Source organism: Toxorhynchites rutilus, chromosome 3 (genome assembly GCF_029784135.1).
Source record: "Toxorhynchites rutilus septentrionalis strain SRP chromosome 3, ASM2978413v1, whole genome shotgun sequence".
Classification (NCBI taxonomy): Eukaryota; Metazoa; Arthropoda; class Insecta; order Diptera; family Culicidae; genus Toxorhynchites; species Toxorhynchites rutilus.
Window position 1 is genome coordinate 99,945,247 of NC_073746.1, and position 13,160 is coordinate 99,958,406.

The following is a 13,160-nucleotide window of genomic DNA, read 5'->3' on the forward strand; positions in this document are numbered from 1 at the left end:
CGGGCTAATGGAGCGCGAAATCTCTACGACTTTATCTCTCGCCATAATCATATTACGGTATTTAAATCTGTCTTTCCTTGTTTTAAGCGAATCTCCCCCAGTCCGCCGGGCGAGTGTTTCCATACACAAGAAGAAGCAAATTTTCTCAAATTGTCAAAATATCAGCTTACTTGTTTTCATCCCAGCATCGGCATCTGCTGCTGCGTCCGCCCTCGATTTTCATCCCGGTTTAAACTTTAAACACCCTGGTTGTAAATACTCTCTTCAGAGCGATGGAAGCAGGGTGTGGGGAGCGGTCTGGAAGCATGACGCGATAAAGTTGGGAGGACCGTTGAAGCGCATTGAAGGGGCAGAACTGGAGCCAAAAAGCTGCCACTCGACAGTTGATGGTATGGTGGCAGAGCAGAGGGGAGGTTTGCGCCCCTCGGGCTCGAGCTATGCACGATGAAGCGAATATTCCGGCAGATAATAGCTGGGAGCATAAATTTCGGTAAATCTCGCGCGCTTGATTTTAAATTCATAGCGTTTATTTATAACGACAATGAATGTTTACCGCCCGGGGAAAATTGCAGCCCGTTTTGCAGTGAGTGAAGCGAACCGATTTTATGAGACCAGTACAGCGTCCCAAGATACAGCTAGGACTGCGGCAAAGATGGAATCAATTTCTCGCTTGACAGGATATTCTAAGAAAATGGGTGTGCTTCTCTAGTGCATCTTGAATGTAGATAAAATTTTACTACTTATAAAAATGATGAGCGATGGGCGAGTAAGGCATATAGAAAATTCAACTAGGATCAGGACAAAAACAGAATTTTGGCGAACAAATTCCGAAAATGTAATTCTTTCAACACCATTTAAACCTGAAAAGGATTTAAATGTCATTTGCCAACGAAAATCAATATAAAATAAATTAAATAGAATTTGGGTGCCGTCGTATGGTAACTAAAGGGTGTGTCACATCAAATTGCATCACGGAAAAAACGCTGTAGAAATTCGCCCAGTAGACCAATCCTTTTGAAAATTTTAGACAGTAAAATAAAAACTATTAAACAACTTTTGGCATTTTCTTTTTATTCATACTTCGATCCCAAGCCCGTATGCTCGCACCTTCCTCTTTACCCCGTCCATAAGGTTCTGTACAACGTCAGGTTGTAGTTTTTTTTGAACAGAAATCCATTTTCTCTTGAAGTCCGCCTCCGATTTGACAACTTTTGGGTTCTTCCGGAGGGCCTGCTTCATAATCGCCCAATATTTCTCTATTGGGCGAAACTCCGGCGCGTTGGGCGGGTTCATTTCCTTTGGCACGAAGGTGACCCCGTTGGCTTCGTACCACTCCAACACGTCCTTTGAATAGTGGCACGAAGCGAGATCCGGCCAGAAGATGGTCGGGCCCTCGTGCTGCTTCAATATGGTAGTAAGCGCTTCTGTAGGCACTCCTTAAGGTAAACCTGCCCGTTTACCGTGCCGGTCATCACGAAGGGGGCGCTCCGCTTTCCGCAAGAGCAGATCGCTTGCCACACCATGTACTTTTTGGCAAACTTGGATAGTTTCTGCTTGCGAATCTCCTCCGGAACGCTTAATTTGTCATCTGCGGAGAAGAACAACAGGCCCGGCAGCTGACAAAAGTCCGCTTTGACGTAGGTTTCGTCGTCCATTACCAGGCAATGCGGCTTCGTCAGCATTTCGGTGTACAGCTTCCGGGCTCGCGTCTTCCACACCATGTTTTGCCTTTCGTCGCGGTTAGGAGCCTTCTGAACCTTGTATGTACGCAGGCCCTCCCGCAAATTCAGCTTATTGGCGACATCCCGGACCGAACTTCTCGGATCACGTCGAAACTGCTTAACTACGCGCTTGTGATCTTTTTCACTGACGGAGCATCCATTTTTGCCGTTCTTCACCTTCCGGTCGATGGTTAGGTTCTCGAAGTATCGTTTTAGTACTCTGCTGACCGTGGATTGGACGATTCCCAGCATCTTACCGATGTCCCGATGTGACAACTCCGGATTCTCGAAATGAGTGCGCAGGATTTATTCACGACGCTCTTTTTCGTTCGACGACATTTTTCCAAATTTACGAAAAATTTACAGTGAAGCATGGCCAACGTGATCTATACACTCTTATCTGATTATAAGCGAAAGCTGGAGATATAATTCCTAAAAATTAAATTTCTACAGCGTTTTTTCCGTGATGCAATTTGATGTGACACACCCTTTATATTAGTTTTTTTTTCTACTTTGGGATATAATAAATGCTAGACTCCAAACACGTTTACAAATATTTAATGTGCATTTAATAATTATTTAATCTTCGGTTATTTGTTAAGCATTTTTTGAGTACATATCTGCATTTATGATCAATAAATTCAATCGAATAGCAGAAAAACCAGTTTTTGACGTGGGACTAGGTCTAACCGGAGTATATGGGGGGTAAAATGAAAACGTAAACACAGGAAATGAAAGATTCCGAATGCTCGTAACAACTCGTACATTTCTTACTGCATCGGAAAGATGTTTGCATCAACTGATAGGGAATATTTCTACGCTTCTATCACAGTTAATAAAATGTCATTTTTCATTAGATAAACAATTGAATAACTGTAAAATGTTAAGCGTTTTCTAAACGCCCTAACTGCCTCGTTTTGATAGGCCCGATTTACGGTTTCCCCAACACAACCATTAAACCAAGTAGCCTTGGAGAAATCGGCATTGCAAATACATGGAAGTTGGGGATATTTTTGTTCCGACTGAAATGTGTTTCCCTAACACAGACTTCGAATCCATGGAGTGTGGGGAATTTGGCATTGCAAATACATGCAAGTCAGAAATTGTTTCATTCAATCAAAAATTTAATCAACACAAACAAATGATTGCTAAGCTGAGATAGTCCCACGTCAACCTTGCGGTTATATCATAGATATAACCCACCCGTTTTTTCACTTCAGACTCTTATATCATTTTCACTGACCGGTTTTGTTTTGTTGTTTGTTTTGACAGCAAAGCGACTTCCGCAGCTGTATGGTGACTCGAAACGTAAGAAATGATAAGTGTGTACAAAAATCATCGGAAAATTTGCAAAAAAAAACTTCTAACTGGAAAAATCAGAGAGTGTCGGTTTTACCCTGATTTCCTCTACAATATTTCAAATAAATCAGACAGACCGGTTGATTTTGCGTAAAATAGCTAAGTATTTTCTTGCATATCCGGAATGTTCTTCTCGTTTTGACGTAAGACTACGTCTAACCTGAATATATGAGGGGATAAAAACAATTCAAACACTGAAGTAACCAGAGTAATAGCGGAATACGGTTTCCCCAACACAGACTTTAAAACCAAGCGGTCTGGAGAAATCGGCGTTGCAAATACATGCAATCTGAGGGTACCTTCGTACTCGCTTGCGTTTGTGCAGACCGGAATGTGAATCCCCAACACGGATTACTAACCTGAGGAGCCTGGGAAATCGTCATTACTGATACTAGAGACGAATGAAGTTTCAAATTTGGAGCCCATTTGAAGTTTCAAATTACAGAGAACAAAACCATCACGATGACGTTTCTAAAAGAATTGCGTATTCTGGATAGAAATGAGCTTCATCTGGAAATTCTATTAGGGGAATTCTCGCAGTATGAAAGAGGTTCAATGACTGGCGTGAAAAAGAAATGTCGATAGGATGAATTCAACGAGAAAGCCACCATTTGATACGACAAGCAGGACTACCGGACGTGCTTACATCACTGTGATAACGCAATTAGGATCTCTCCCACCAGCATACAGCGATCAGCATAACCAGCAGTGGCTTTGTAGTCAATCAAAAGTGAATGTACTAATGTCTATTGATAATGATTTTGTATTCAAAAAATATGCTGTTGTTGAGTCGAGACGCGTGAAGATTTTGTGATAATTAAGATAATTAAGACTAGTATTGCAATGTTTGAGTTTCACGATAAAGTACATAACATTGATATTCAGTGGTGGAGATACAACGTTTATATAGCAATAGCTGACCCGGCAAACTTCGTCTCGCCTAACATTTATTTTTCATTATCACATCCATGTTTTCTTACCATGCACACGTTCATGGGTCAAATCGCAAAGCTGCGCATTGATTGATCTTCTAATCTACCCTTTGAAATTATTTTATACTGTAAAATTTCAGTACTTCTACCAAAACTCGACATTTTAATATCAGATTATTCTCAGACACAATTCTCTGCAAAATTTTTCATCCACTTGCAAATAACATGTTTCTCCGTTACATGGAATAAATGTTTGATACAGAAAATATGATAGAATTAAGTCAGTCCTTAACCGGGCAATTCCTTTCTCGAGTTTTGGTCTTATGAAACACATTCGGCGATCCATTTTTATTGATATAGATAGAAGACGATACAGGAGTGCGTTTTATCACATTAAAATCTGTTTCCACTTTCGAACGAAGATCAATATCTTTACCGCTAATATAAAATGGACTAACAACGCTTGTCAATATGTAAATGTAGAACACATGCGAATTGAATTTTCGTAAATTTTCCCATTTTGACGTAGAACTACGTCTTTCATTAAGGGTGCCAAATCAGAAAACAGGTCAAGTTTTTATGAAATAAAGTTAACGTTAATAACTATTTTTGCCGCGAACGGATTTTGGCGATTTACATACTAAACGAATCGGAAATTCCGTTAGATTTGTTTAATATGCCATACATTAGGATCCCCTGGTTAGTAAATGGTTAAAATTCATGAAAACTTTAAGTGTTTCTATTTTCCCATATATTTGTTCTGTCCATTTGAGTACTTTTCCGAACAGAGCTATCAATAACGAGCAACTTATCGACGACCAACGGAGGGGAAATCGTAGGATTTAAAGTCTCCGTGAACAAAGGAAAAGAAGAAGAATGAAGGGGAAGTGGATCTCGCTGAGGCAAACTTTCATTCGGCATCGGACTGTTTAGTAATCCAGTCCACTTTGCTTTCGCTGCGCTTCGATCTAAGATTGGACCCCACCAGTGGTAATCCAACTTGGAAATCGTCGTTTGATTTTTCTGTTCGTTTTTCGCGTTATTCGTATCGTGTGTTCTTCTTTCCGCGTCATAAATTGGACGCTTCGCGTAGTGTGCGATGAGCAAGAAGAAGAGGAAGGCAGGCTCGAGCCCTGCAAAAAACGAACGCATTGCCAGGGGCAATAAAATTTCAAGGTAAGCATCATCTAATGATGCACGCGGTGTTGGTGCAGTGAAAAGCGCTCGCACTGAACCGAGCCTTCGCGAGTGTGACACCGCACCGAACAACAGCGAAGTAGGCGATTTCGGCGCGTCGGTCGAAAATGTAAACGCCCAGGCAGCAACCAAAATCAAGCTCCCCCCGCTGGTGATGAAGGCAGTCCCTCTTGACAAACTCATCAGCGAATTCGCATCGATGGGTGTTACAGCAGAGTACAAGCTGTGTGGCATAATTCAGTCTTTTTCCAAGCAGTTAACATTGTTTGTTTTCCGTCATCATAAGGGCTTCGTTGGTGCCTTTGAGAATGCATCAATGCATTAAACTGACGTTATGGCCAAGCAGACATTAAGGTTGTACACCAAAAAATTATTTGGGAATACCAAGCATCTTGAATGTCTTACTGGAATGTTAGAAGTTATTTGGGTCGCAAAACTGCCTCCAACTAGGATTGCATTTGCAATAATATTGATCATAATGAAGCATTGCTACTGTTTTCGAGGTTGTTATTAACAAAAAGAGTTTATTTCTCTTGTTTAGTCATCAAGAAAGTAAATTTTCTGGAATTTTGTATGTGATTAGGTTTTGCTTACCAGTAGCAAAACTTCCTCCACTAAGGGTGACAGCTGCGCTTCTCTCGAGCATGAGAAAGTAATGCAACTCTTTTCGAGGCCAGTAATATTAGCAGAAGCGTTTCTTTTGAGAATAGCGCAAAATGATGAGAAATGTTTATATTGCTAGTAGTTTCAAGCCACCAATGTATGGCTCTGTATGCATGCTATGGAGAACGCTTGTTTGGCGCTTGGTTTACGCTTAGTTTGTACGAAATATATCTAGAGGTGCGATTCCGTTGAGGCAATACTAAATAACATGTAGCATGATATTTGATACTTGCAAGTGTTGTCATTGTTGTTGTTTACATGCGGTGCCAAAGATATATTGGTGTAGTTATGAGATATGGAATAATGGTGCTGGTGCAACATGTATATAATCGACTGTAGCCGAGTCTATGTCAATTTCGAAAAAGGCCACCGGAATAGCCTTCAAGGTAAATTTTCAATGCATTGACATGAAATAAATTGCGACATATGATTGTTTTGCGAGGGCAAGAATGAATCATCAATCAATTATCGTCAACTGATTCTACAATGAAAAAATCATTTCAGAGATTATTCTACTAAGCAGTTGTTTCCAAAAATTTCACAGCATTATAGAATAATATCCGAAGGTATAAACAAGCGACTTATATAAAATAACAGCGTAGTTCTACGTCAACAATGCGGTCGTATCTTGGACACAACCTTCTATAATTTTTTCTTCAGAGTTTTCCGAATGTTTGGTTGGAATATATTTTGTTGAAATATGTGCAAATATGTGCGAACCCCTCTCCTTTCCAGGGGAGGAAGGGTATCATACCATCATGAAAACATTTATCGTACCCAAAAACCCCCACATCCCAAATTTGGCTCCATTTGCTTGATTGATTCTCGAGTTATGCAGAAGTTTGTGTTTCATTTTTACGGCAGCCCCCATGCCCTTAGGGAGGGAGTAGGTGTGTCGAACCACCATTGAAACGTTTCGTGCCCTCTAAAACTTCCACATGCGAAATATGGCTCAGCTCGCTTGATTAGTTCTCAGGTTATGCAGAAATTTGTGTTTCATTTGTATGGGAGCCCCCATTTAGAGAGGGGGAAGGATTGTCGAACTATCATAGAAACGTTCATCGATCCCTAAAAACTCTATATGCTAGGTTTGATTCCATTTCTTTGAATTGTTCTCGAGTTGTTCAGCACCCTCTTTAGAGAGGGGAAAGGAGTGTCAAACCACAATAAGAACATTTATTGCTCCCTAAAACCTCCATATGCCAAATTTGGTTCCGTTTGCTTGATTAGTTCTTGAATTGTGCATAAATGTAGGCTTCATTTGTATGGCATATGACATAGTTGGGAGAATTATCTCAAAGATAGTGGCAGTTTCAAATTTGAAAAGCGATTTGTGTACCATGCGGGACCAAAAACTCTCCCTAAGAAATGAATCAAAATCTGCACAAACCATAGAACAATTCCACGCCAAATCACCCAAAAATCAGCAAATTTTGACTCGACTCTCATCGACATTTTTCAAACCTTGGTACTTATGGTGGAAGCTACCCAAAATCACAATTTTCATTAGAATATGACCATTTTAATATGATTATGACTGATTTTTTTGAAGGGCATATTCAAAATCATTGATCTTTCTTTCAAAAATTCGTAAATGAAAATCCAGTTGCCTGATCAAAAAATAATGTTTGACAAAGTTGTTGGAAAATCAATGAACTATTTATGAAAAATAACATTTTAAACGACCTGTTAAAAATACAGGTAAACTTCGATATAACGTACATTTCACTTTCAAAATTATACGTTGTATCGAATTGTACGTTATATCGAAGCATAATAAAGTACTCACAAACGTAGTCTATAATACATTATTGTGTTGCTGTTTTAGTAAAGTCAATGAATAACTTAAATCAGAAGACGAAGCCAGCCTTTCTCATGATGTTTCCCTTCGCACTGTTGATTAAAGCATGATTCATTTAGAATCCGGAATTACAAAACCAGCTCTATTTCGGGATTGATTGAAGGTACAAAACTTGTTTTAGCATCACAATACAGATCATTCATTGGTCTATCAGAAAAAACAGAAAATCAGAAAAATATTGGAATTTTTTTTCCTCTACACTTTGGAAATGTGTACGTTATATCGAGTGACGTTATATCGAGGTTACGTTATAACGAGCGTACGTTATATCGAAGTTTCCCTGTATTACTCAATAATTGAATTTAATATTAAAAACTTTTAAATCTCAAAACACCCCTTACGATGTTTTTTTCGCATATTTTTATTGGAAAACCTCCAATTTAACATAGTCTATAGTGGTGCCGTGTCGGACTCACCAAGATATGAAGTTGTGAAAATTTATGAATTTTCAATACTTTGTGAAATCGTAACCACTAAAGAAAAGCAACGTGAAATAGAATTTACATGTGATTCAACATGAAAAACTATATATAACGTTTTATCCTAGCGCCAACCGTTCCCGAGGTAAGGCCTGAATTAAAAAAAAGGCACCAGACAAAAGTGTTCGCCAAAATTTATTTCAAGTCGGATTTTCTTCAAATTTTCAGGGAAAGAACTAATACATATGGATTATGTTTCGGCATAATTACTTTATTCAGTTTCCTTTCCATCACTGAAAGCACGCCCTTTCCCTTAAGACCCCTCATTACGTTTTCTGCCATGGTGAATCCGTCTTTTTGGTTACTTTCATCCATTCTTTCTTCAACTCCAGTTCGTTCTTAAACACCTTGGACGATTTTCGAACTTTGGCCTTCATCATGGCCCAAAATCTTTCCACCGCTCGAATCTCTGGTGAATTTGGGGGGTTGGCGGTTTTTGGTACAAAAACAACGTTATTGTCTCTATACCAATCCAACGGCGATCGCGCGTAATGGCATGATGCCAGGTCCGGCCAAAATAGTGTCTCGCCTCCGTGGGACCACAGGAAGGGCAACAGACGCTTCTGGAGGCATTCGGAGGCAGTTTACCGCATTGGCAGATGGCCTGCCAAAGCATGTATTTCTTGGCGAATTTGTCCATAAGAATTTTCTCCGACAAACTTCACAACCAAGGATTTTCACCAATTTTAAACAACTTTCTGTTTAATCTGTTATCCGAAAAGCACATGCACCTTTCTCATGAAAATCGTGCCGTTTCTAGGACTAGCTACATGGGTCTCCCTCAAGGTTCTTGCATCTTCTGTATAATTTGTACTTTGAGGCAACTGGCAGAAGGTAGTGTTGTATCCATATCAGGTACTAAAAATTTGCAAAGACCGCTGCAAATTTCCTTAAATAATTTATCTATATGGGCCGTGAAGCTAGGTATTGAATTCTCAACTGAGAAAACAGAAATGGTTGTATTTTCTAGGAAACACCAACCTCCCGAACTTAAGCTTCAATTGTTCAACAAAACCATCGTTCAATCCACAAGCTTCAAGTATCTTGGAGTTTGGTTTGATTCCAAATGTACATGGGGAAAACATATTGCGTATCTGAATAAAAATGTCAACAGAGACCAAATTTTCTCCGAACACTTACTGAAACATGGTGGGGTGCTCATCCAGAATACCTAATACGGGTGTACAAAACTACATTACTGTCAGTCATGGAGTATGGTTCGTTTTGTTTCCGTTCTTCTGCTAAAACCCACATCATTAAACTGGAGAGGATACAGTATCGTTGCTTGCGTTTAGCCTTAGGGTACATGCAATCAACACACAACATGAGCCTTGAAGTCCTGGCAGGTGTTTTACCATTGCAGGTTCGGTTTTGGGAACTGTCCTATCACTTCTTAATCTGAAGCGAAATCATGAACCCATTAGTAATTGAGAATTGTATGAAGCTTCTCGAATTGAACTAACGAGAGATCCATGGATCTGTACTCTCATTACATTTCTCAAGAAATAAAACCCTCAGCAGACATCTTCAATAATGTTAGCTTTCCGAACTTCTGCAGATCTTCCGTTGATTTCGATCTTTCTATGAAGGACGAATCTCGACACATTTCAGATAATCTTCGATCATCGTTATTCCCTAATATTTTCGCTTCAAAGTATAACCATATCAATTTTTCAAGAATGTTTTTCACTGATGGTTCAAGAATCAACGGATCCACTGGTTTTGGTATCTTTAATGAACATTACACTAGCTTTCATAAACATGAAGACCCTTGTTCAGTGTATGTTGGTGAACTGACTGCAATATATCACGCAATTAAGACCATTGAGTCCTTACCACCTGATCACTATTTTATTTTCTCGGATATTCTTAGCAGTATACAAGCCATTCAATCCTTGAAACAACAGGCGAAAGCATCATATTTTCTTATCGAAATTCGGAATGCATTGAATTCTCTTGTAGATAAAAGTATTCGAATCACTTTCATTTGGATTCCTTCCCATTGCTCTATTCCTGGTAATGAGAAAGCGGATACACTCGCGAAGATGGGTAGTATGCGGGGCACAGTTTTTGAAAGACAAATAGCGTATCAGGAATTCTTCTCCATTTCCCGACAGCAGTAACTCACAGTTGCCAAAACCAATGGAACAGAGATGAGCTTGGAAGATGGCTATACTCTGTTATCCACAAAGTTTCAACGAAGGCCTGGTTCAAAGAGTTAGATTATGACAGAGATCTCATTAGAACTATGTCCAGATTGATGTACAATCATTTCGCACTAAATGCGCTACTAACAATTTATGCAATTGCGGTCAAGGATATCATGAATTTTGCAATGAGAAAATCAAGCTGGTTGCCGATTTAGTGGATCAAGGAGTACACTCACGCATGCCAGTTCTATATATCTTATCTACTCGCGACCCTAATTTTATGTTCCCCATATATGTCTTCCTAAGAAACGTTAATATTATTATTTAGGTCGCATCTCCTACTCCCACTTGTCCATTCTCCCTTCATTTCCTATTACATAAGCAGAACTTAGTACCCGTTGAGATAAGATCATTACAGGAGCTATAAACATAACAAGGAGGCAGTCACTACCGAAGGATACCGTTGCTACATCAACTGGCGATGTAGTTGTTACGACCCACCACAGGCACTGTTCCAGACAAGGATAATACCGACGAGGCAACGAAGGAATAAATTATGTTTTTTTTATATTGTTCTGTAGTTTTACCTAATTAGATATAAGTTAATGATTATGTAGTTATAATATATTCAAACAGTTTAAAAAAGTACTGCTTGATGATGGCTCTTTATCCACTTGAGCCTAATTAAATAAATAAAGGAAAAAAACATTAAGGTGAAGTTTAAGTGACTATTACATGTACAGTGGGATAAAAATTGTGGTTTTTGAAGATTTTGCTTGAATTTTCACCAGGAATTGTTTATATCGATATTGCAGCCAAATTAAGAAAGATAGAAGTTGGGTGTCAAATAACAAATTGTAGAGCGGTTAAAGAGCTTCGATTTAATTGATAGAAACAATCTAGTTTAATATAAATTTTTAGGATAAAATTAATTATAACACATTAAAAATCATTAACTTTTAAGCTTCTCACTTCCAAAATGTTATTACTGCATCCTGTACTAAATTTTCTCATCTTTTAAATGAAAGCATCAGAATCGTCTTCCGTAGCGTACATTTTAATGTAGAGCCAGTTTGAGGCGACAGAGTCCGATACAAAAAAAAAAGTTCTATAACTCTGTCATTGTTGAAATTCGAACATATGCGTAGGAGGATTTTTTTCATCAAATATGATCGTCTATCACCTCCTGAGATAATCTGGATAAATTGATTTTTTTCATGTGAGAAAGATGTTTTCTGACATTAAGGGGATGAAACAAAAATCAAATTCCTCTTTTATTTTCAAAAAACCAAAAATACATGCAAAAAAAAGCAAATACAAATTTTTTGTTTTGACTAGATTATATACAGTTAATAGAAATCAAAAACTGTACATAATCGAGTCCGCGCTGTATATATAGTTTTTATGTTGGATGTTTTGAGATATACAAGTTTTTAATATGAAATTCAATTTTTGAGTAAGACTTTTTAACAAATTTAAAATGTTATGTTTCATGAATAGTTAATTGATTTTCCAACAACTTTGCCTAATATCATATTTTAATCAGACATCTAGATTTTGAGTTACGATTGAATACGACCTTTTAAAAAATCAGTCATAGTTTGGATATGTCATATGTTAATGAATATTGTCAAGTATCCAAAAAATGCGAACGGGTCGGGTCAGCTATCGGCTGATTTAGCATTAATTACCTAATAAAAGCTAAAGTATTAGGATTTTTTTTTCAAACGACATTGACTTTTTGCACATACTATGTTAGCGTAACGTAAATTAATGGAGAGGGGGTTTGTTTTGCGTTATTTGTTAATTAGGGAGGAGAGGGTCCAAAAATCGCATTTTAACGTTACGTAATTTGTGTGCCACGCCTTATAACTAAATTCTTCGAAATCTTTAGAATTCTTCGAATATGAAATTTTGTTGAGCTATTGTAGTTCAACGGCCTGGAGACCGAAATGTTTGACCCTAATGTGATAGATTCATGCTTCGAAGACGTTCAATTTCACTTGCATGAATTTCAAAAAAAAAATTTGACTGTTTTTACTTGAACTTGAGCTTGGGTAGTTGAATGAATAGACGCATATTTTTGGTGAGGAACCACAACAATTACTGTGAATTTCGATTGCGCTCTTCGTCACTAGATTGAAACATTGACTAGATACAAACTATTGGAAAATTATTTTAAAAATATTATGGCGATTTTATATGAAAATATAATAATTATGAAGGACTTATTTTTACTAACCAATCAAATTCAATCTGAATTATTTATTATGCAGCTGTAAACAAACTGATGTAAACGCACGGTTTTCGGCAAATGTTCTCAGTTTGAAATTTGTCGTTGTTCCAAAACAGCTGAATCACGCTCATAACAAATTTCGGTTCCCATGCCAAACAAAAAACAAACCGTTCGCCATCACGAGACAGGTATTAATCAGAAAATACCTGTTTTTATCTATTCACTCTCTAGCGCACTTACACGAAAACAGAGAACACACGTGGATAGCGAAGTAAACAACGCAAGAAGCGCGAATGTACAATCACAGTTTCACTACCGGCACTTCAGAAACAACGCATACATCTTATCTATGTAACAGCATAAATCATCGCATAAATCGATTGTGGTCCATGGTTTTTGTCACTATGGATCCAAAGCTGAGTTTTGTAGAGTGGAGTGTATATGTTAAGTCCATAATTATGGGGTTTTTCAGTGAACGAAGCTGTATATAAATTTTGTTACACATAAAAATTATATATATTCGTGTTGTGGGTAGTCATTATAGGTTAATAGGGCAAATTCG